General features: G+C 37.7%; 1 long non-coding RNA gene across 1 annotated transcript; it reads left to right on the plus strand.

Moving 5' to 3' along the window:
- Nucleotides 1-314: 314 nt before the first annotated feature.
- LOC128863945 (uncharacterized) lies at nucleotides 315-24,076 on the plus strand. The gene is made up of 3 exons (XR_008454637.1): nucleotides 315-419; nucleotides 570-713; nucleotides 23,915-24,076. It is a non-coding gene; the product is annotated as an uncharacterized LOC128863945 (long non-coding RNA).
- Nucleotides 24,077-24,859: the final 783 nt, after the last annotated feature.

The raw sequence follows: 24,859 nt of genomic DNA on the forward strand, positions 1-24,859 counted from the left end.
CGCTCCGATGGGGGTGGAGAAGGCACAAATACAGTAGATGCAACGACAAATCGTTATCAGCCATTCGAATATCGATATATGGGTGTGTGTGTGTGTATGTATTAATGACACGAGTAGTGTCCGACGAACACTAAGGACTTGCCATAAATGGTGAGCGCTCGTTTTGGTGAGAGCTCGTGCCTTCGGCAGTAAGTTCGTCTGTTGCTTATACTCGTATTAGTAGCTGTTGCAGTTGCTGTGAATAGCCCAGCTTTTCCGCTTAATGCTTTTGACGGTTTTCGAATTGTATTCAGTTACAAAAAGAGATTCACGCGTTTAGGTTGTATACGCGCGCCATCTAACTGTACATATAAACGAAAAGTAACGGTTTGAAGGGCGCGTTACTGATAAACAAAGTTGAAGGAAAAAAAGTTTAAAAAGTAATCAAAAAATTCAAAAAAAATGTATATAATTATTGTATATATATAACGGTGCTTGAAAAGATGACTTGAAAAGTTTGCATATTATTACTGTTTATTGTGATATGTGTGTTTGAGTGACGTTCATATGTATGTATTGTATATTTACAGCCGATTGAAAGAAGCTTACAAGCATTGCATTTGATTCTTGCGCGCGAAGGAATAATTCGAAAGAAAAAAAATAATCAGAAACACAATAAACAAAAATAATGTGTGGCGAGACGTGAACGACAATAAGCAATCAACAATAATAACGTATGAAAGTACAATACAAATGAATACATTTACACATACATTTCCATACACACACACAAACGCGTAGATTGCGCCTTTAATAATGAACCGAATTAAGTCAAGAATTTGCGCTTATTAGCAAAAAGCAACGTTGCATACTTTTGAGGGTTAATAATTTCTTTCAACAGCGTGAAGTTGTTGTAGGAGGAATGCCCTATCCGAAAAGTAAAAAAAAACAATTTTTTTTTTTTTGAGATTCTGATAAAATTTTATTTATTTATTTTTTTTTTTATTTCGCTCTAGAAAATGTAACATTTTACTAAGAATGATTAGATTACTAAGAAAGAAATTTTGAAAAAACTTAGAAGCTAATAAATAATTAATTTAGTAACATTTTGAAACGGTACGAGAGTTGCTTTTTATATTTCGGGCCTAATAGTGGAAAAATTAACAACATCTTCAAACTATTCACTATCATTGTCATCCATCATACGTTTGAACTAATTTTCGAATTCCAGGATTCCAGGGCGTTTTTTTACCTGTGTGGGAACACATCTTTTTTACCACAAGGTGATCATGCAAAGTGTTTTTAGCGCGCGTCGTGATAATGCCCAGAAATACCTCAAAAAATGTGGCTGAATGATTTCGCCCCCAGCATCGATATTTTCTGGCACAAGAACTTATTTTGGTCGGCCTTCTCAGAACTCTTCAGTGAACGAATAACGACCTCGAGAAAATTCCTTGTATCAGTTTTTAATGGTGCTAAAGGATGATGCTTGCTTGGCATGCAATGATTTTAGTCCTCGAATGCATTCTTGTTTTGCTAATTCAGTTCGAAAATTGTAAAAAATAATCAGCTCAGGTTTAAATGGAATTTTTTGGCGAGATGTATTTTCAAAGCGACTGCAAAAGACCCTAGTGTATGGCTCACGTATCAAGTCGTATTTTATGGAAGGAAAATATACACCAATAGGATGTAAAAGTTAATTCAAATCTGCATTGGTTCTAAAGCACTAGAACCATAATTAACACCAACCGTGCCCAAAGAACCATGGCAAAGAGAATATTTCTTTAACTATTTTTTACTTTAGAATATAAGATTTTTCCCTTTTATGCTCCTAATCACAAGTAAATTTGCACTAAACAATAAATATATAAAAAAAAAATGGCGCTTACACCCTTTTCAGGCTTTTGGCCGAGCTCCTCTTCCCATTTGTGGTATGCATCTTAATATTCTTTGAAAAATGGAGGGACCCACAGTTTTATACCGGCGCCATTTTTATAAAAAAAACCTTTTTTGTGGCAGTGTGTGTGTGTGTGTTCGGAGTGTGTGAAGGTTTCCAAGTAGAGCTGGGTGACCAATTATTTAAGAAAAATTTTGTTTGTCGACTAACTTACTTCATCACCTCGCTAAGTGATAATATTTTGCTTGAGGATAAAAACTCAAAACAAAAACACAAATTTTTAGTTATATTAACCAAAAGCTCGTTTTCGGTTGCAACTAAAAGTGGGTTGCTGACTTTCTTGAATTTTTAACTTAAACTACAGTCTGTTACATAAGAGCGTGGTCACTGTTAAATAATAACAGCAATTGATATTTCGAATCTTCGCAAATTTATTGATAATTTGGTCGTCAATACTCAATGCAAATACCTCAGTAGCAAGTCCAATCTCCAGCATTGTCAATTAGGGCCTGGCACCGTCGGGGCATACTTTCCACTAATTTTTCAAAGACCTCCAAATTTTCCGAATTTGTCGAGAAAGTTGATATAGATTACATGGCTTGCGTCTGCGAAGCTGCATTTTTATCAGAGCCCACACATTTTCTATGGGATTTGCATCCGGTGACTGAGATGGCCAATCTAAAGTGACAACTCCGTTTTGCGCCTTCCACTCGCTACACGCTCGACTCCGATGTTTCGGATCGTTGTCCTCTTGAAGGATCTAGCTTTCATTTTTCTTGATATACCAATGATAAACCAAGATATACCTTGCTCCAGTCGGGGTCCAAGTTTTCCTTCACCCAATCCACTCGTTTTTCAACGTGTTTTGCACTCAACATTGGGTTTTCCAAAGTACTACGATATTTCAGTTTATTGGCAAGCAAGTGGCTGCGAATCGTTCCGTAAGATATGTCAACACCTTTTGCTTTCAATTTCACAGCAGCTGTACGTAGAGTCAAAGTTGGATCTTTCGAAAATAATGTTAGAATCTTTTTTTCGTCCTTTTTTTAAGACTTTGCTTGCACTTCCGCGATCAGGAAAATCATCAACGTTACCGACCTTTTTATAGCGATTTATCCACTTGCTAACGAACTGCTTCGACTTTCCCATATATTTCGCAGCAGCTGTTTGCGTTAATTGGGGTTCTTTTTCATGCAAACATAGAAAAATTGCCTCAAAGCGAGAGGCGTAAACAGCACTGATTTCGAAAAACCACTCAATTGAAGACTAAATTTGACAGACAGCTGACTTTTTATAAAAAGTATGAAGGACTGAGGTGCCCTTTATGTCATAGAAAAAGACACAGAACGCTCTTATTTTTTATCTACGTGTAACAGTGACCACGCTCTTATGTAACATACTGTATGAACCGCGTATTTCATCCATTTTTCATTTTACTAATCTTGTATATTCTTATACATACGTACATATTTCCTGTAAGTAGACTTCAATGCCTAATTTAGCAGGAAAGAAAAAATTAAAAAATAAGCGTTCCCTAGTGGCAATCGTCTTTCGGAAGATAATGGCGAGCCACCGAGTGTATTTTCGAGATGGAAAAACTCTTCATAGAAAACCAATTGCCCTTCGGAGGCGGCACACAATTGAAAATCCCTCTGTTTATGGAATAACATCAAAAAACACACCTCAAGTTTGAGAAGGAGATCTGCCAAACACCTAGAAAGTTTGTCTAAGTTTGTGTAATAAATAAGTTCAAGAATATCGATGATCATAACAAGTGCCCGAGCAAGGAAAAATCTGGGATAAATATATTTTATTAGCAGATTGATGAAGATACTGAAATAGCTATTACCAGCAGGTGAACTAATCTGCATACCTGCGGAGAATCGCATGCACTTAAAGAAGAATACAACGGCCGAATATGGCGAGACTTGTTGAAGCTCAGAAAAGTGAACATAGACGCCCTTGATTTCTGCTATAGAAATGAAGATGCCTTGGAATACATCCAATACTTTCTGTAGTAAAATTCTAAACTCCGAAAAATGCGCTTTAGATTTCAGGGCAACCACTTTTTAGAAATTCAAAACATTTTAGGCACCTCTCTCTGGAAAAGCTAACTGGGTTCAGCACTACTAATACACGGGATATTCTTGGGATATTTCTTGGATATTAAAGCGATTCTCTTTTTTTTACTAATGAGAACGAGACTTCCCCCTATTACTCAATGTGGCGAACTGAAAGCTCAGAACTATTTTAGTTAGGTTAGGTTAGGTTGAACTGGACCGGTTCGGGCCAAAGCGATGCCTGATGGGGTTCATTAGACTTGTGTTTTAAAGTGGTCCACCTGCATGGTGCCCGAGACATTCCCAACTTACTGCTGAAATATCTTCCAGTCCATTCAACTGTGAAAGCCTGCCGATGTTTTAAGCGTATTTTGAATAACGCAAGTCATCCATAAGGATCCATAAGGAGATGTTCTACAGTTTCCTGTGTCAGATAAGTATTTTACAACATTATCTGAGACTTCCTTTAAGATGTTTCTATAAGGGATAATTTTACCCAACTTTGAATTCAAGTTTAGAAAACGATAAAAGTAGGTAGGTAGGTGAAATGGTTGAACTGCCAGTTTGGCACTCCTCAAGTAGCACTAAAGTGCCGTTCTGATAACATTATGAGACCTCCAACAGGCAGACACCGGCAGCCAGTCGGAGCTGTTGGGAGAAGATTAATGGGATTTAGGTTGGCGCACTACCCCAGGCTGTCCGGAGCACCCAGGGACCTTAATCGTCTAGCTGCCGAACCCGGTCATTTACAGAGAGAGTGTTCATCAGTTTCCTTCTCTAAAAGTTCCCCACAACTTCTGCAATGGGGATTAAATGGTAATTCTAGCATGTGTGCCGATCGTCCGGTGACCGGTAAACACAGCTACGACTTTGGAAATTGAATGGCGAAGAGTACAAAGCACTTTCTGAATCCTCCGTATATTGTACTGGAACCAAAGGGTTTTCGAAATAGCACATGAAGAAATGGAGCTCCATCTTTTCTTCGCTTCCCTGAGAAATAATTTGTGCAGTTCCCTTTAACCACTGACAGGGAGATGCCGATGCCCGGTTAGGAGGTTTTTGAGGCCAATTCAGTCCCTTTCCTGGCAAACTCATCAGCAATTTCATTTCCCTCTGTGTTCCTATGTCCTGGACCCCAGATTAGAGAAATGTTACCTGCACACTGAAGAGATTTGATCTCCTTCTTACAGGAGTTGACTAGTTGGGATTTGCACCATGGCGTCGTCAGAGCCTTGATCGCGGCTTGACTATCTGAGAATGTTAATATCTCCCTCGCACCCGAGTTCCCTAAGTATGTTGCATGTCTACAAGATCGAAAAGACTTCTGCTTGAAAAACACCAGCAGTATTCGGCAGTTTAAAGGAGAAAGATTAGAAAGAGGTGAAAGTAGGACAATCTCAAATTAATCGAATACCCGGAGTAACTCACAGTTGAAAACCAAAAAAGGATCTTATGGGTTGATCGTGGGGTTGGTTGGTGTCCTTCGCGTGACAAGTTTGCGCTTGGCGTTTTAAAATATGTTTCGGAGTATACGGAAGGAAGCTTTATGCCTCCTTATGTTTTCTGCTTTCCTATTTATACCTTCGAATATTGTATTATGTAAAATTGGTTTGCTGTTAGTTAACTTTTTCAAAGAATTTGTGTGGATCAGTTGTTTTTGAACACTCATTCAAATTCGTAAAATTGCATAATTTTTTTTTATGGACCCTTTATTGGTGCAAACATACATAGTGTGAAATCAATTTTTGTTTGGTCAACATGCCTTTATTATGGCCGTAGCGAATATTTTAAGTCTGTGGAACCATTCATGAACCCCGCCGTAAGTCTAACTCAATTGAAACTGAAACAATGGGAAACAAAACCTTGTTTTTGTTTATTGTTTGGATAGATACTAACACTTCGGAAGAAAGCACTTAAATTACATGCATCCAAATATCATAAACTATTTCTTCAGGGGTAGATAGTAGAAGATTCTCCTTTATAGCGTCTTTAATTGGAAATTAATTTACCCAACAGAAAGAAATATTTAGTTTTTGTAGCAGCATAAATATTCCTCATACATGTACGTGGGATGTTGTTGGAGTGACAGTTTTTGGTCAGATATAAATCCGGGTCATTCCGGTAATGTAGAGCCGACTGTCGTGGGAACAAAATAAATATTTTCATTTATTATACTTGGTTTACTTTAGAAAGCACTTTATATGGCCCGCGAAAAACTATAGTGCCTCAATATTTTAAAAACTTTTGACTATTGATTTATTAAAATTTTTTTTTAATATTTTTTCACAAAAATATAGTTCATTCTTTAACAAAGGCCAAAATAATCCAAGTTTTAAACTTCTTATATGGTTTCTCATCAATTCTCATCACAATTCCAAACTTGTTAAGCAAAAGTAAAACACAAAAACGTTAGGTACCTACTTTTATATATAGGACTTATATATATATATTTCCACAAATGGAGGATCTTACAGTTTTATGCCGCCTCCGAATGGCAAACGGCTTTTATGAGGAGCTCTTTAACAGCAGAAATACACTCGGAGGTTTGCCATTGCCTGCCGAGGAGCGACCGCTATTAGAAAACCTTTTTCTATCATTTGATGTTTCGAGCCCACAGCAGGCTTCGAATACATTCACTTACGATTGGTAGTCATACACCCACCAACTCGGCTACGGCGGCCGCTGCGTATAATGAACTATTTTATTCACTTAAAGCTCGCAACTCCGTTGAGAAAAAAAACTAAAAAAATCAGTTTTTTAGGAATTTTAGGACTCAATTTTAAAGAAATTACGAATTCATTGAATTTTCTTGAAATTTTTAAATGTTGATCTATATTTTTTATGATATTAAATTAACTATTGTATATTTTTGCCAAAAAATAATGGAAAATGTTTAAATCTGCAATGAATATTGTGTAAATAATCATTTTAGACAGACCTTTTCTAATGGGTGTTTACAATTTTTAATGCCACTGTAACTAAGCAATGCAATAGCTCACAGATGGGATTTCAATTTGATGCTTTCTACTTTCATTATTTCGGAATTATTTTCAAATTATTTCGAAATCATTTTTATTTTTCAGTACGCCAAAAATGGAACCAAGTAAATGTTTCTGATTCTACTTAAGTTTTTAATAATATAACTTGAAAATTTAGGCATTGATTTATATCTTTGCCTTATTTTTCTGCCAGAAATTTTATTAATATTGTATATTATAATATTTAAAATGGGATGAAAACAAGCCCGAACCTTGCATCTCAGACGTATGTTACTATGACACATTGGAAAAGAATCAAACCAAATTTTGAGTAGCTCGCATTTTATTTTTCTGAAAACGAAGGAGCTCAACCGAAACCTCAAAAATCTGATTTTTAATTTTTTAGTTTAGCATTATTTTTTATAAAAATATATTAATTAAATGAACTTTATTGAATTTTTTATACATCGATTTCAATGTTTATGTTATTGAGTGAACTATATTTTTATTAAAAATATTTTATATAAAAATCATTAAGAATACTGTAAAAATAATCATTGCACTTATAGACAGATTTTTGCCACTGAGTGTAAGATTTTCAATGACAGGATAATTTATAAGCATGAAAAACTAGAGATACCAGTTTGAAGATCAGTTTTTAAACCTTTTTTTTGGAAGTTAATAAAAATGTGTTTGCATTAACGCTAGAGATTACCGCTAATTGCTTTCCGGATGTACCTTAAACTATCGCACCTACTATTACTACCTACTTAGCACTGCAATCTTAGAGTTCAACCGTGCTCCATTTATAGATTCAGAATATTTGTCTTCAATAAATTTTAGTATTTTTCCCTATTTTATTGAGTTTTATTTTCTGCTCTAGTAAAATATTTTAACCCAGAGGTATGTCCTGCTTATGTTTTTATAAGGGCACGATGTTAGCTCATGGTTGGCAGAATCTACAAGTTCCATGGAGTGAGATGGTAATTCAATCTATAATGGCATGTAAGAACTCCTGTGATTATTCACATATCGTGCTTATTTAATTCCCTTCAATATTTAAATCGGCTTATGTTAAAGCGACCTTTAATTTTGAGTGCAATAAATGGTTCCGCTACTATATAAGTATACTAGCAAACCCGGCCCCCTTCGCTGGGCACACTAAAATAGAATAGATATGGTTTAGAACAGAAAATATATGGTTTTCATATTATTTATTTCTTTATTCTTTATTCAAGCGCTTTGGCATACACAATATTTTTTGTTTTTCTATTTGTTTTTGAGTAAATATAAAATATAAATTGAAAATCAGGAAAAAAGAAGATTGTTTTTAAATTTCAAATCAACGCATATGAATAAACAATCGTCTTTTTTCCTGATCATCCATGAATTTTTCGTTTCAAATTATATGTTTTATTAAGCATTGGAGCTTTTTTAACCATTATCCAATTATATTTAAAAAAAAAAAAACGAAAAAAATGTTTTTTCCACGAACACATAATTCCATTCGGATTTCACATTAAATTCTCAAATTTCGTAAGAAATTATTCACTGTTCCAAAATCCACTCCAAAAAAATTCACAAACAATTTTTACATGTTGCACTTACGTTTTTTCCTTATGGCATCCAAATCAGAAAGAAATATTGACACATTGTAACTCACACTGTCAATTTGACAGTTCAGTTCCGCCCCAAGCGTTAAAAAAGTAAGCGACATTATGGCTGGCTCAAAAGGACGCTGTACCCGTTGCCACTGCTCCGAATTACAACCAAACTTTACGAAACCCATTTTCAATACTTACTTAATAATGTGCATAAGTTTGGTTTAATTCGGTGCAAAGACACGGCGGGTCCACGTTTTGGCATATATTTCGAGACCCTAGTCATCAATAGGTATGAAAATTACCCCGTATTAAAGCACTTATCAACAGCTTTCATTTGATACCCATATTGTACATACACAACCAAAGGTTACCCGGGTCCACGTTTTGACCTATATCTCGAGACCCCAGTCACGTAGCGGCATGAAAAATACTCTGTACTAAGGCATTCACCAACAGCTCCAATTTGATATCCATATTGTACAAACTCATTCTAGGCTCCACGTTTTGGTCTCTATCTCGAGACCCTAGTCACGGAGCGGCATGAAAAATACTCTGAACTAAAGCATTCACCAACAGCTTCCATTTGATACCCAAATTGTACATACACATCCGAAGGTTACCCGGGTCAACGTTTTGACCTACATCTCGAGACCCTATCTACCAATAGGTATCCAAACTATACGGAAACCATCTTCAATACCTCCTTAACAATGTGTGTAAGTTTGGTTTAATTCGGTGCAGACACGGCCGGTTAGCGAACACACACAAAAAGTTGACTTTATTTTATATATAAGATTTTTTTCAGTTTGTGTCCGAAAAATCCAAATATCTTACAGAACCCTATTTTTTTCCAAAATAAAATGTAATCCATGTTACTCTTGAATAATGTAGTTTTCGAATGGTGAAAGAATTTTTAAAATCGGTCCTGTTGTTTTTGAGCCTATTCGTTACAAACAAACAAACAAACAAACAAACAAACAAACAAACAAAGTTTTCCTCTTTATAATATTAGTATAGATATTAAATGGCAAAATGGTTACAGTTAAAAAATATCTGCCTATTAATGTGTTTCGAATCGCTATAGAAAAAATTCTCATTTAAGAAAGGCGAGATCCTTTTTCCTAAAAAAACGTACCGTGCATGAGGGCTCGCAAAACGCCAGTGTCCTGATGCTGAGTAAGCTCAGTATTCGAGCTTCTTTGGGCTGAACAATTTTATTTCTCGTATCTCTACCGTAGTTTCAGGTTTGTAATAACAGCCGATACCTGTAGTGTGGTTTTTAACACCTCAACTAGTATCGCTAGCGCTCTTGTTTTTCGAATGTTGCTAGGCTTTATTTTACTTTGAAGGTTTCTTAATACATCCGCGTAGCTATGTTCTGCTGCTGGCTTGATTATAAGTTCTTGCGACTGTGACTTACTTTTGACAGCTTTCTTCACTCCTTTCCGACCGAACTTAAGTTGCCTCTTATGATTGGCATGCCTTACCGCGAGTGAATTATTTGGGGAGGGTTGGGCCGAGGAATATAAAGCTAGCTGAAAATTATTTTCCGAATTGCAGTATCTGACAATTTTAATAGATGCTTTCCATTTCAATTCAACCGGACTATTCGGGACATGTTCTTCGATTTCGGTGTAACTCAAATATGTTGCTCTGTGGTCAAAATAATGAGACACGTATTTTTTTGTTCGCCCGAAAAAATTTTTTTGAAGAGTTATCGGCAATTTTGTTTTTCGGCTCAAAATCGATTTTTTTTTAATAATATAAGATTTTTTTTTTTTTAAATGCTCATAACTTAGTCAAACATGAACCGATGTTAATAATTTTGGGTTCAAAATGATCGTCGTTACTTACACAAGCGAGTTCATGTAGAAATAGTTGAAAAAAGGAGTTGAAATTTTTTTATTTTGCAAAAAACAAAACGTGCGAAACAGGTTTATTACTCAAAAATTCATTACTCAAAAACAACTCATTTTAGCTACTAGGCATGCAGCTGAATTAAAATCTGAGGTGTTTTTTTGATTTGGAAAAAGTTATAAAAAAAAAAAAAATACACTTTTTGAAATATTGAATTTTGAAAAAATTTCAATTTTTTTTCTTTTTTGCTAAATAAAAAATTTTCAACTACTTTTTTGCAATTGTTTCTACATGAAGTCGCTTGTGTAAGTAATTACGATCATTTTGAACCCAGAATTATTAAAATCGGTTCATTTTTGACTATGTTATGGGAATTTAAAAAAAAAATATTCTTATATAATTAAAAAAAATCGAGTTTGAGGCGAAAAACAAAATTGCCGATAACTCTTCAAAAAAATTTTTTTCGGGCGAACAAAAAAATACGTGTCTCATTATTTTGACCAGAGAGCAACATATTTAAGTTACATCGAAATCGAATAACATGACTCGAATAGCCCGGTTGAATTGAAATGGAAAGCATCAATAGAAAATATTCCCGAAGTCGGAACTATGTGACGACACGGCGTATGAGTTACTGAGGTGCAAAAGTTGATAGGGTCGCATTGAATTTTTAAACCGTAGTAGACATGCTTTTGCCGTGCGTAATATTATTCAAGTTACCTGGTGCATATGACCGCATTGTAAGGAAATTTTGTTTAATTTTTGTTACTTTCCACAATTTCATATATTCTGCGTGCTGAGTCATAAAATTATTTCGAGTTCCAATATTGGTTGCTCAAAATCAAAGAGAAGAAAAAAATAATTATTATGTAATATTGTATACTTTTTTCTAAATTTGAATGTAATTATATCATGTTTTCCGCATCTTTGATTGTCATAGAATTTTTTAAATACTAAGACTCTGTTGAACTCATTTTTTATTCACATGACGCTTTGCAGTCGTTATCGGCTTGAGCCGAGACAAAAAAATCTCATTATTTGTTTATGCGATTTATGTCAGTTCCATTTGGAAGCATTTGTGGGTTTCTTTACTTTCGCTGTCTGGCAGTGGACGCTAAATGTAAAATTATTTAGCAAAGATTACAAGGTATAAACATATCACTGGCCAATTCATAGCAGTCACTGTGCTACCGGTGTGTCTTACATTATTCTTTCTATTACAAAGATTATACAGTACATTGAGCCATCTTCTTCAATACACAAGGGGAATAGATCTATCGGTTTTGTTTGGAAAAATTCTCTTAATACTTTTAGTGACCTCTCACTTCTGTTCGATATCATTTATGTTCCAACAAAATAAAAAAAAAGTAAGCGTAATGAGTTGGGTTGGTGCGCGACTACCATTCGCAGTACGTACGTTCGAGTCTCCGTGCGTGAAAATGAAGAAAATGATATTTCTAGGTTTCTTCGAGTGTATCTTTGCCATGAGAAAGTTCCTCACAAAAATTATCTGCCTTTAAGAGTCGGCTTAAAGCTATAGGTCCCTCCATTTATGAAACAACATCAAGACGCACGTCACAAATAGGAAAGAAGCTCAGCCAACACCTTACAGAAATGTACCTGTACGCGCGAACTACTTCTTATTTTTTGCTTGGTATCAAAATAGTCATTAATGATAGTCTTTAATAAAAGTTTTTAGTAGACGAAAACATATCAGTATTCTATTATATAAGTTTCGTATCATTAACATTTAGACATACATTCTTATAAGCACTGCATTTCCGTGTTTGAAAAGAGCAGTATATATATATAATTGGCGCGTACACCCTTTTTGGGTGTTTGGCCGAGCTCCTCCTCCTATTTGTGATGTGCGTCTTGATGTTGTTCCACAAATGGAGGGACTTACAGTTTGAAGCCGACTCCAACGGCGGATATTTTTATGAGGAGCTTTTTCATGGCAGAAATGCACTCGGAGGTTTGCCATTGCCTGCCGAGAGGCGACCGCTATTAGAAAAATGTTTTTCTTAATTTTGGTGTTTCACGGGGATTCGAACCTACGTTTTCTCTGTGAATTCCAAATGGTAATCACGCACCAACCCACTCGGCTGCGTGGGAAAGAGCCTTAAGTTTAACAAAATGGTAACGCGTCTCGGATTATTTGATTTAGATGTTCACAGAATTGGCATAATGCGGAAATATATGTGCGGAATCGTCTACAGTCGGATTTCCTGGCAAAGTCAATCCAATCAATAAATAGTTAGCTTATAAATACATAATTCTCAGCAGCATGTGCTATTATTTGATTATTGGATTTAAGTTGCAGCAACGATCAACGTAACTCCAGAAAGAAATTTTCAGCCTTCTCTGGGCAGGTAGGGCAGCCGTGTCCGCTCAGCATCTGGGAGAGGAGGTAATCCACTTCCCCGTGTCTTTGCTGTAATCACGTGCTAAGGTTAAGGATAAGTTTGTGTATCCAGCGGCTTTTAGAAGAATGATTCCATCTTCGCTGGCATTCGTCAAGTGACGCCATTCGCAGTGCCTGCTTTTCGTCCCTTGTAGGTTTTGCACCTTTCCTTGAATAGAGACGGTTTAGATCACGTACTCGTATATCCAGTAGAATTTTTCCCGCAATCACGCAAATTGCATCATCCGATACTGTCCGGTGTGCTCAGGCTACTCGCAAAGCATCTAATATGAGATCTTTCAGGTCGCAGTACTTAGTGCCCTCCTATTAATAATAATAACTATTATAATAATAAAATTAATACAAAGCTTAAGGTGTCAATATTTATGTAGAAGCATTTATCTGACATATGTCTACACCGGCATCTTTGAGGAGGAACTAAAAAAAGAGGTGCTTGGAATTTTTTTTTTTTTCAATTTATTTATTTATTTAAATCAGTGATTGGAAGAACTTTACAGCTACTATAGATATATCTTAAGGGTGGTTAACGGATTCTTGACATATTAGAAATTTTTATGACTTACCTTTTCTCCTTAATCCGAAACTGTTAGTTGGTGATATCTCGAAAACTATATAACAACAAGGAAAAAAAATTAGATTTTCGCACTCAGCTACCAAATTTACATGAGAATTGGATGGTATGTTTCCTGAATTTATTGGTTGTACACTCCCTTATTGGACTTACGATTCAAAGAAAAAATAATGGAAAAATATAAAAATGTTTAGCTCGTTTATCCCGGCAGACCTATCTGTCAACAGAAGTTATTGCCTTTACCAACACTTTACCGCGCCGCGTAAGAGAAAAACTTTCACATGAACGTGAAATTATATATTTTATATAGTAATGCTTCACACGCAGCTTTAAAATGCTCACCCATTTAAGTTTACAAAGGACTCTAAAATATCCGTGAAATTTTCTAATGGATTATTCAAAACAGAATATATATATTTATGTGCAATGTATGTGTATATACAAAGGTATATATGTATAATAAGGCCTACCTATATGTAGTAATACAAACCCCAACCTCGTTCTTCTTGCTGTTTTATAAAAACGTCCCAGAGTTGAACTTTTCCCCAAATTAAGTAAAGTATACGCAATGTATGCCTGACTTTGTACCAATTTCGGTACCAAAAACTTAAATGGAAATGCTTAGAAAATAAAACACTATATTACTGTGTTACTAAATAACATCTATATTTCCACGTGCATATGAACTTTTTCCTCTATAACAAAAAATTTCATTATTGATTATTTGATTATACGGTAGACATAATTTACATCTAAAACCTAGTTTTCATTATGACATTTTATTGACGACATAATTTGAAATGAAATGCCAACATTTTAGCATGAAAACTAGGCACTACAAATTGCACTGGAGCTGAGCATGAATAGCTTTAAAACATAAGCCAAAAACAGGATTTGAGTTGTAGAAGCGTTGAATGCAATTTCAAGAAAGAAATTTGATAACGATTTCTTGATTGAATGATTAAGAAAAAAATCACCTCTTCCAATGTCTGCAAAACAAAGTCCTGTGGAGCTTTTATTTGTTTTTGGGTTTTGGTGGAATAAACTAGCAAGTCCAGCACTCAGACAACATTAAATTCGTTGTACTGCACTCGGGTTCCCTTTTTAATGCTCTTTAAATCTACTCAACTTCCGCAGAAATCTGAGTAGATCTTGTGGTGCCAAGGAACCAAAGTGGTCGCTTCATAACACATCAGTGCCAAAGACCACAAACCTGATTCGAGCGAAGGCCGGCAGACGCACAGAAAGTCGTCCACCGTCTCCTCTCCACATCCTGGGCAGAGTGTACTGTCTGAGATGCCCACCTTATCCATGTGCTTTGCCCATAGAAAGTGGCCCGTCATCTGTCCCACCAGCTGCCTACAGTTCCCTCTGCTTAATGACAGGAGGATTTGCGGTCGTACATGACAGGGAACATTAGTTTTGTCCATCTGCAGCATCTCCCAGTCTGCCAAGCTCGTTTGTGCATTGAAGTAACCCACTTGCTAACTATTGGTTTCATGGCTGCAAAAGGGAGTGGCAGAAGGGTTTCCGGGCCAAAGAAGTTGTCCACAGAGCCCATTTTAGCTAAAGAGTCAGAGATCTCGTTTCGCGCAATACCCGTGCTAGCATAAGGATATTATGTCTGCCGACATAGTTCAGCCTGGATTTACAGGACTCAAGTACCCGTGAAGGGGTTGCAGGGCAGTCTAGGGCCAAGAGCGCGGCTTTGCTGTCACTGCAGACACATACAGATCTGCCTCTTGGAGCATAGTAAATGATCGTGATCTTGACATACCAACTGTAACTGAACTAACGAAGCAATTTGCCAGAGCTCACAAACAGCTCACAAAGCTCACAACAGACCAGCTTACTTCGGCTGAATTCTTCTCGAGGACGATTAATACGCTCAACTGCAGCAAACTATATGTAGAGCGAATTGCGATGATATTGTAAAATACTTCTTAAAAAAGTTAAATTATGAAACGAAAATTGCTTACTCGTATCCTTTTATAAACACCAGGGGCAGATATTGATAAACGAAAAAAAAAAATGTATATGTAAGGGCATAATTCCAAAAAAGGAATTTGGTAACATTTTCTTGACTGAGATTTCGTGAAAATATCATTGCAATATCTCATACAATTTCCTGGCCGTTTTCATCCATTTCCTTTGCTGAATCGATAAATAATCTTACACTCTTTATTTTATTTTCTGTGTTAAGAGCTTTTTCGGATGAAAGAATTGTATGCATACCAAGTTGAGCTTCAGCCTGGAACTGGAAGATGAAGTTTAAGTCCATTTTTTGTGCATAAGTCCCAATCTTTTCGTGTACGTCTATGAGTTTAGCTGCTGCGACTGTTTCTTTTGTATGACTCAGAAGTCTTGCTTTCCTCTTAGTAGCTGCGCAAGCTTTCATCGTACTTACATAAATACGAGTACACCTACATACATAAGTACGTAGAGCTCAGCTAATGTGCGTTTAACCATTTGAAAAATGACCGGTTGCATGAGTAATGAAAAATAATTAATTTTGCAAACAGTAACAACAATTTGTAAAATTTGCTTAAAGCAATAATATGTAAGTATGAACTTCTGGGTATTTATATACATACATACATACATACATACAAAGATATGCATGAATTGCGGGCATCAAGAAACATTGCTGTCGGCGATAAATTGCGCTAACGGATATGCAACAAACCCAGAACGCAAAGTGGCAAACGGCAACTGGCAACTGGCAAACGGAAAGCGGTTAGTATGAAGAGATGAACGGTTCATGGGCGTATGACGGGACACCATTCAGCGCGCAATGCCATGCCGCCGTACTCTCCGAACTGTCTGATTGTTTAAGTAGCTAACTCGCAGGAATTTCAGTTGCTAAAACTACGCAGTAAACCAGCTTTTCGTGTGCTTACCATTTTTTGGCTCTCGGTTTAAAAGTTTCGCCATGCGCACCCAGTTTGACACAGCTGCAGCGAAATGACCCAGGCGGACACGTTTATTGCTGTTGAAATGTGTGGTGAACTGTGAAAAAAAGGAAAAAAACCATAAGACACCTTCATGGTGTTGTGACGGTGGTGGTGTGTACTGATGCTGTTGGCATGTTTATGAGCTGCTGATGCTCCAACTTTACTGCCACACCGTCAATGCTCCTATTTTCTCAGCTGCAGCTGCAGTTAGCTGGTCGCGGTGACTGTTTTTCCTTCGACTTGTTTCTCGTTCATGCAAAACTAAGTGTCTGCTAGTTGTTTTTATTGGTGTTATTCACACTTGGCAGCGAGCTGCCCGAGGCTAGAGTAGTTTTTTTCTCTCCCTTTATAGCTGATGCATGCGGAGCACCAAGCGCGCATTTTGCCGCCTGCCTAGCCAGCGGCGATGATTGTTTGTATGTGTGCGTGTGTGTATGTGAAGTGGCATTTGTAGCAGCACCGCATTCAAAATGTGGCGGAGCGTGCGCGTCTCAACTCCATAGACCCCGAAATTCGCAAGCCGCGTGGATGTGTGTGTGTGTCGCCTCCTTACAATTCATTTCTTGTTTGCACCCACACCATGACACTTCTTGCTCGCACTTTAGCTTCTCCATACAACTATTACAAATGCGTTTATGCTCGTATGTCTTTGCTTTGGCGCGGTAAGTCCTCAGTTGGTATGTAGAAAAGCTTTTTTTTTGCCCTGTTGTTGTGTAGTTTTTGCTTTAGCCCCTTTTTCCTGTTTTTGCATTTCTGGTGGTAGATATTGCTGCTGTTGTTGTTATTGTTATTGGTGCTGCCAGTTTACAAGTTTGCATTTGTGCCGGCTCTGCGGCGCACAGCTACTACCATCATCATCATCAACCGTCGCTTTACATTTTGCCGCTTTGCCACTTTTTGTGCAAACCCTCCTCCGCTCGCTCCGCGGCTTCCTACCGCCATCGTTTGCTTATAGCTCACTGACAATTTACTGCATTTGCCATAAAATTGGAATTTATTCTGTGTGCGGTTTTTTGCCAAACAAAAAACTACACTACAAAGACGAACATGAGAGAGGAGCCAAAACAAGCAACGGCGTGTACTGGCGCTTTACAGGGTGCTCGAGTAAGCGAGTAGTTCAAAGATTTTGATTTGATTATTTGATGATCGGGGCTCTTAGCCTCTTACAGCAAGTCGGGGTTTTCTCCCAGCTGAGTGATCTCATTCTATTTCATTTCGTCAGCTCTCTTTTCAATGTATGTATGTATGTCTGTGTATTTGATTGGCTTCTCTGGGCCTGGTAACTTTCTATAAACAGCAAATTTCACTTTTTGATGCTAGCAAAATTGCTGTTCTAATAGAAAGTGAACGTAGAAAAGAGAGTTTTGCTACTATTTGATTGCTCGATGAAAGAGATTCTGCCATTCCTTGATTACTCGCGAAATTATAAGGGTATTGCATAGCAAAGAAAAAGCAGCAGGTCCCGCAAAGCGCCGGCGTACTATGATAATGAAATAATAAATGGGCACCTTAATTGTATGAAAACAAAAAACAAACTTTACATTTTGATCTTCCTATAAGAGCCAGACTCATTACAAGAGTCTTAGCTGTGTTTATAGAGAGAAGAACTCTATTTTTTAATTAACAGAATAAAATTCCACGATGTGATCATCATCATCACAGTATCAAGGTTTAGAGTAAGCCATTGCTTCCATTAAAATGTGCCTCCACGTCACTCGGCCTTCAGCTTTTCTTTTGACATCAGACATGCCCATAGTTCATTTATCTTCTTCTATGGAAAAAGATGGAGAGATGAATTTTTTTCTCAGCCGACCTCTTCTTTTATCGCCTTGCGAATTTGTTTAGACGATCTCTTCCAGGGTGTGTATTAGTCCTTGGCATATATTTTTTTCAAAACTAACAATCGGAAATTTGCAAGGATATTCCAGTATAAGATTTTAAAAGTAATTCCTCCATTCTTATTTGTTCTTATACCAGAAAATTATCTCTTTTATTTGGCATGCATGTTATTTTTTTACATAGCGCGGAACTCCTTAAATACTTTTGAATGAATCACTTCCTTGGAATTTCAAAGGCCTTTAAAAAAACCTTGATGTATTCTCGCGGGTATATTGTTTTTTTTTTTTGTTTCAGTTTTTTGTTGACTATCGCATGGTGTAATCCGAACTAGGGAGAACGTAGTCTTTGTGCATAAAGAGATCATTAATAGTATTCAACTACTGGATATTGTTATTATTATAGTTTGCTTAAGCGCCGATTATGATTCGGTACATAGTGATAAAGTTAATGTCTTCCACTTATTTCTATCGTTTGCGTTTTTCCTCAATTGAGTGCAAGTTATTTCGACTGCGTCAACCGGATCCTCTTGGTCTACCCTTCCATCTATACCCTTTTGGGTTCCACTGCAAAGCCATCGTTGGTATTTCTTGGGCTGCTATTCTGAGCGGGTGTCCAATCCACGCCCCCTTTCTCTTACGGATTTCGACGTCAATGGTAACTTGTTTGTATCTTCTATGCATGCAATTCAGGGTTCGCTATCCAGTTTGCTGCTGGATTCAGATTATAGGGATTTCCAGGAAGAGTAGAAAGAGTAAATCAGTTATTCCCTGACACCTAGCAACGGCCAAAGACAAGAGACTGATGCATGAAATAATAGATTCGCTAGTGAGAGTAGACCAGTAATTTTTAATTTCAGTAACTAAAGCTGCTCTTAGTCGAATTTAAAAAATCTAAATTGGCTCAAAGTTCATTGTAAGAAGCACATAGTGACTGACTGGAGCTGATCAGGCAAAACATTGACAGAGTACCTTAATTATACCCGAATAAGAGCAAAACATTCGCTAAATTGTGAAATGGGTGAACGTTTTTGCTTTTGTGACAAACAAAATCAGCGGCAGCTCGAACCACTGCTGAGCTCCTTTCAAGACGCAGCTGCAAAAGTAGCTTCTAGGCTGAGGAAGTTTGACAATCTAAGTGGAGGCCAGCCGAGTATGAACATAGAGAGTTATTGAATGAAACTGAAATCAAAGCTGATTTAGGCAGATCACCTTGCACCTTAGTACGTCTGCACCAGCGTTTATATAAGTTTCCGACGAGAGTAGAATAAAAGAAATGCCTACTAAAAGAAAAAAAAGTAGTATGTAAAATAAAGTAAATGCAGAGAAGGTTCGAAAATTAAAAAAAGAGAGCGGTGCCATTCAATAGCCGTGCGATATAGAAAGCAGACAATTAAAATGCTCGTCTAATAACTAAAAAGTCATTCCAGTGAAGAAATCATAAATATCTGCCTGGATAATCAGGGTGATATGAAGACTCTATGCAGTCAAATAAATCTTAATCTAAATTAGACACAATAGACCATGAAGTCGAGGTACAAACCTAAAAAAAATCTGTCTTTCGATATCAGTCTTTCTTATCTATCTTTCGCATCAAGTAAATACCGGGTAGATATGCGAATAAGTGAGGAAGTTTACCCAGACAGCACACTTTTGTCATTTTGGTTGTACAGAACCAATGAAGCAAGCGTGAATTTTCAATCATGTATTGGTCAAACAAAAAAAAGGATAAATGTAATTTATTGGCTAAACAAACTTAAAGTAAAAGCAGTTCCAAAAATTATCCTTACGTACTTACTGCTGTCCTGATCTTCTCGTGGAGCATAAGCCCTTCACTATCGTGTGCTATTGCGCCAATGCCACAAAATGGAGAAGAAGTACACAATTTTATATGACCTCGCGAGTCACGTTTCTCCATTAGCTTAACAAAGATAAGAGAAGTCTTGGAATTTGAAGCGATATGCCTGGTCTCTGCTCCTGGGCATTCGTAGTGGGTAATTATGCTTCCCAATAAGAGTGCAGGTTTCCCAGCAACAGTAGAAGTTATATTGGCTGCAATGGCTTGTGAAAGTAACGAATGTAAATGATTTGCATCGACAAGAACTATTTGGAGTTAGGAAAATTTTAAGGAATCTTGGAGAAAAACTTACTCGTATTGGAACCTAATTCGCACGGAAATGTCATACCGTTTACCACTGATTCCGCCAAAAAAACCGTTGGGAGAACAAGTTTCTCTGTTTCCGCCTTCTTTCCCCCCTTGGGGGATATTACTTATTAGAGTCTAAGATATTTGTTCAATCTTCGTATATGTAAGAGAACATGAGGAATTCAGCTGGAGCCTACACCTTCATACTTTTCAAACTCTTGTCAACGTTAGGTGGAGTTCAGTGTTTTAAGCTCTTTAATTATCATGTCACTGAATTATAAAGGTTGGTTCGTGTTGGATCCGAATGAAACAAAAGTGTTGAACTACTCAAACTTGTTAGATTCCTGATATGTATGGAACCGAGACCATTAAGGAAGCTATGGGCTGGCTGCTCGCTTCTGTAATTGCAGAGTTAAAGGAGGTAATTATCTGCTGCGACAGCCAAGCAGCCTAGCGGCAATTAGCGCAATGGACTCGCTGTTTGTGCCTTCGAAATTAGTCGGGTAATGCCGGACTTCCCTCTCGATTTCATCGGAATACGATATTAGGCTCATTTGGGTTCCCGGCCCCAGCGGCATAACGGAAAACTGCTGGGCCGGTGAGTTGGCCAGACAGGGGACCCTTGAGACGGCTTCATTGCAATATGAGAGGATAGGAGTTGCCTTAAGGACCTGTGGTACCTCAGCTAGCGCTGGGTAAGGGCGCAACCGTGCAAAGTCGCGAAATTCGTCTGACCGCGGGTAGATCGGGGGCGCTCGAGAGAACTTATAAGGCCAACAAAGCTACAGCTATCGAATTTGGTAGGTGGTGAGGATACATTATCCGTTGGCTGTTCATGCGGTCAGGCTTGGCATTTCTTCAAGCTCTTTCTGCAGAAGCTGTTTGGAGGACGAGGTGGAATCATCTTAGCACCTTCTTCTCAGCTGCCCTGCTCTCGTTGGGCTAAGGCTTAAACATCTGGGCTTTCACTTTTTCGCTAAAACAGCGGATATTGCGGATATTCACACAGCTGGTGAAGTTCATTAGCAGCTTGAAACGGTTAACACAAACGTAAATCGTCACTCGTTGTTCGTCATCCTCAAATCATTAAATCTAATCCCTGCATTCTGTCTGGTCCTTCCCCCTCTCCTGTTCCTCTCCCCTCCCTCTGTATGGTATCACAACGGACAAGATACTGTACAACGGTCTAGATACTGTTGGACTTTGGAACAAAAAGCATACTGCTTCTTCTTTCCGTAAATATTTCGTGTCTTGAATACTTACAGATGTCGACCAAAGCTGCAAAGCCACTCGATAAGTGACTTCTTTTGATGCGGAATGATAGAAAACTTTTCGTTGATTAGAAGATTACTGGTTTACCCAAGAGGATACCTAGTGTATCCCTGATGTCAGTACCAATATCAGGTAAGGCGATACTACGATTATTTCTGAAACTGAGCCAATATTCGTATCAGATTTCATAGCCATTTCTGAAGTATGCGAGTTTTTTTTTTTGAGATATAAGATTTAGTAGCAACTCGGCTCTCAGTGAAAATATACCGCATTAAACAAAATTAGTTTACTGTGGCGGCATCTTTTGGTCAACAGAAACTTAAGTCATTCCGATACGTTGAATCGGCAGACATGAGAATGAGACCCGCGATTACTCTGCCTCGCACCACATTAAGCCTAACTCTACACATTCCCCTTTGAACACACCCATCTAACACTTCTTTCCCTTTGTCCACGTCCAGTTGAAACAGCCTATTTCTTTGGCCCACAGTTGCATGAGATAGGCGACAACGACTGATGACTTCACTGTACTTGGCAGGGTTTTATTATATTGCCGAAGTGACGCAGCCTAGAGATATCCAAGACTTCAATGAGAAAAATACTATGAAATGGAATTGTATTGGTTGGAAATGCTTTTCTATCACTCAGGCAATGCACTTGAGGCCAAGATTCTCAACACATTCGACGCAAAAATATACCATTTTTGACGGGAGCCGGACAGCAGCAGGAGATTCTATACTATGATCATCCTCATACTCGTAGCAAGATGTACATAGCAGATTAGTGGATCGTCGATTATGCCTATGAAGACTCCTTCCATGTCTATGGATTGCGCCCCATCAAGGCTCGTAGCTCCCTTCTCTTCTGTCTACAATGGAATTTAGTAAGCGCACTGTCAGGCCCTCTCAGCGAATATTTGTTTTTTTTTGTAGGTGTAAGTACTGCAGCAGCGTTGCTCATGAGCTTTATTAATGAAAATCTTGATGTTGCCGATTGTTATCACTATGCTTTGCCCTAAAATTAGCTCCTTTTCCATTTGACACTTCAATGAACCGCAGTTCGTAAATTTAGCAGCATGTTCGTTGCTTTGGATACCACAGTGTCCAGGCACCCACAAGTTGCAACGGAGCTTAGCCTCAACTTACATTCCTGAACCTGTTTTTGAAGAGATACAAGTGATTTCGAAGGTCTTTAGTGCAGCTTGGCTGCGAATACAAAGCCTAGTTTTATTTTAACTTGAAAGGCCGCTGTCATTATAATATACCTAAAACAGTAAATCATCTGAAGTTATTGTCAAAATGCCATCTTTCTCCAGTACTATTTCCAGTTGGAGCATTCGGTGTAGACAATTTTTAACAATCTTTTCAAGAAAGTGCCTGAATCTGTCCACTGCTTTCTTGTATGGAAGCTAATGATATAGCCAAAAGCGATTCCAGGTCTCAGTTTGTCAAAAGGTGTCAAAAACAGGAAAATGTTTTGGTAATCGAGGAGATGACAAATGCATGAAGTAACTAGGTGTTCCAAATATATGCCGCATAGAAAATTTATTTAACCTAAACTAAAAGCTGCCGTAGCCGAATGGGTTGTTGCATGACTACTAGGCGAATGTGCTTAGGTTCGAATTACCGTGCATAAAACAGCAATATGAAACATCTTTTCCTAATAGCGTTAACCCGAGAGTATTCTGCCACAAAAACTCTTCATAAAAAATACATGCCGTTCGGAGTCGGCCTAAAACTGTAGGTCCCTCGACAACATCAAGACGCACGACACAAATAGAAGGAGGAGCTCGGTCAAACACTCTAAAAGGTTGTAAGGGCCAATTATATATAAACTAAAGGAAGGATTTTACTACAATTTGTTCTCAAACTCGAAATACAAATTTGCAAAAGAACTACTCACTTAACGTGAAAACTAAGCCATTTAATGAAACGCCCTGTATGATTAGTTCTATAGATACGAGTAAACAGACGCATCTACATATCACACAAACGTATGCAAACAGACACAAACAAATTCGCACTTTTGTGGAGAAAGTGACGCGCGCTAGAAAATCGCCCGCATGCTATAAAACAGCTAAACAAATATTTACAACTATAATAGTAGCAACAACAGCTGAAACCATGGATTGTAACGGCGATGCCAGCTTCAATTCGGCGGGAGCTTGTCTCATTTATAATGGACCAGCCTCCACCGCTTCCCCTGGGGATGCCACTGCAACGCGGCTTCTGTTTGCTGCCCGCTTTATTTTGACTGTTTGAGGTTGTTTTTATTTTATTTGCAAACTATTTTCACGCCGCTCAGTCACATACAAAATTCCGTTTCTCACTTTCTAGCTTGCAGTGGTTTCCAATTATTTCGCTATTTGCTAGGCACAAAACAGCACCGCACCCGAGGCATTGAAAAACAACCAAAGTTGACGCTATAAAAAATGCACAACCATAAATTTAACGAAAAACAAAAGCGGTGTGTGAAATAAAAAAAAAAAAAAAAAAAAAAAAAAAAAAAAAAAATATAAAGCAATAAAAAATATAAATAAAAATAAGAATAAACAACGCATAACAATTTCGTATGGACTGATATAGTATAAAAAAATCCCACATTTAGGCATACCGAGCATAATCGCCTAAAAATATGCAAGGAAAATAAGTGTTAGAGCAACAATTTGTGCGCATGAAAGGCAAAGCGGAAGTAAATTGCAAATAGCGGAGTATAAATATTTTACGTATGTATGCATGTGTATGTGCATGCGTGTTAGTGCGCCGTTGCACTTGCACTTGGCGATAAGTGGATGTAAGTGCACACATACTTAAGTGCTAAAGTGTGTTTTTTGCTGAAGGAGTAAAGTGTGCGTTACCAACACGCCGCCAGGTATACGCGACACGGTGAGAGTTGATAATGTGTTGCAAGTAATTATTAGCAAATACGTGTACACGAAGCAAAGCAAAGCAAAGCAAAACGTGTTCGTGTGTAAATATGTGCGCGCATACCTGCCTGCAATATTAGAAAACAAAAGTGAGGTTTGTCGATGTAATCGCTCCCTCAACCTCTGTGTGTGTGAAGTGCATTCACAGGAACACGTACCCAACACACACACACACACACACACACAAGCTTCAAATAACCGTAACTTCTTCTGTTTTGCATTCCTCGCTTATCACTGACTGCTTGCTTGTTAGTTGCAATCACAGCACAGCATTGCACGTGTTGCAAAAGTTTGAAAAAGTGTATGAGTAGTGGAGCATTAGAAAGCAGAAATCCTCAGCATCATTTTCAGTTGC

Source organism: Anastrepha ludens, chromosome 5 (assembly GCF_028408465.1).
Source record: "Anastrepha ludens isolate Willacy chromosome 5, idAnaLude1.1, whole genome shotgun sequence".
NCBI lineage: Eukaryota > Metazoa > Arthropoda > Insecta > Diptera > Tephritidae > Anastrepha > Anastrepha ludens.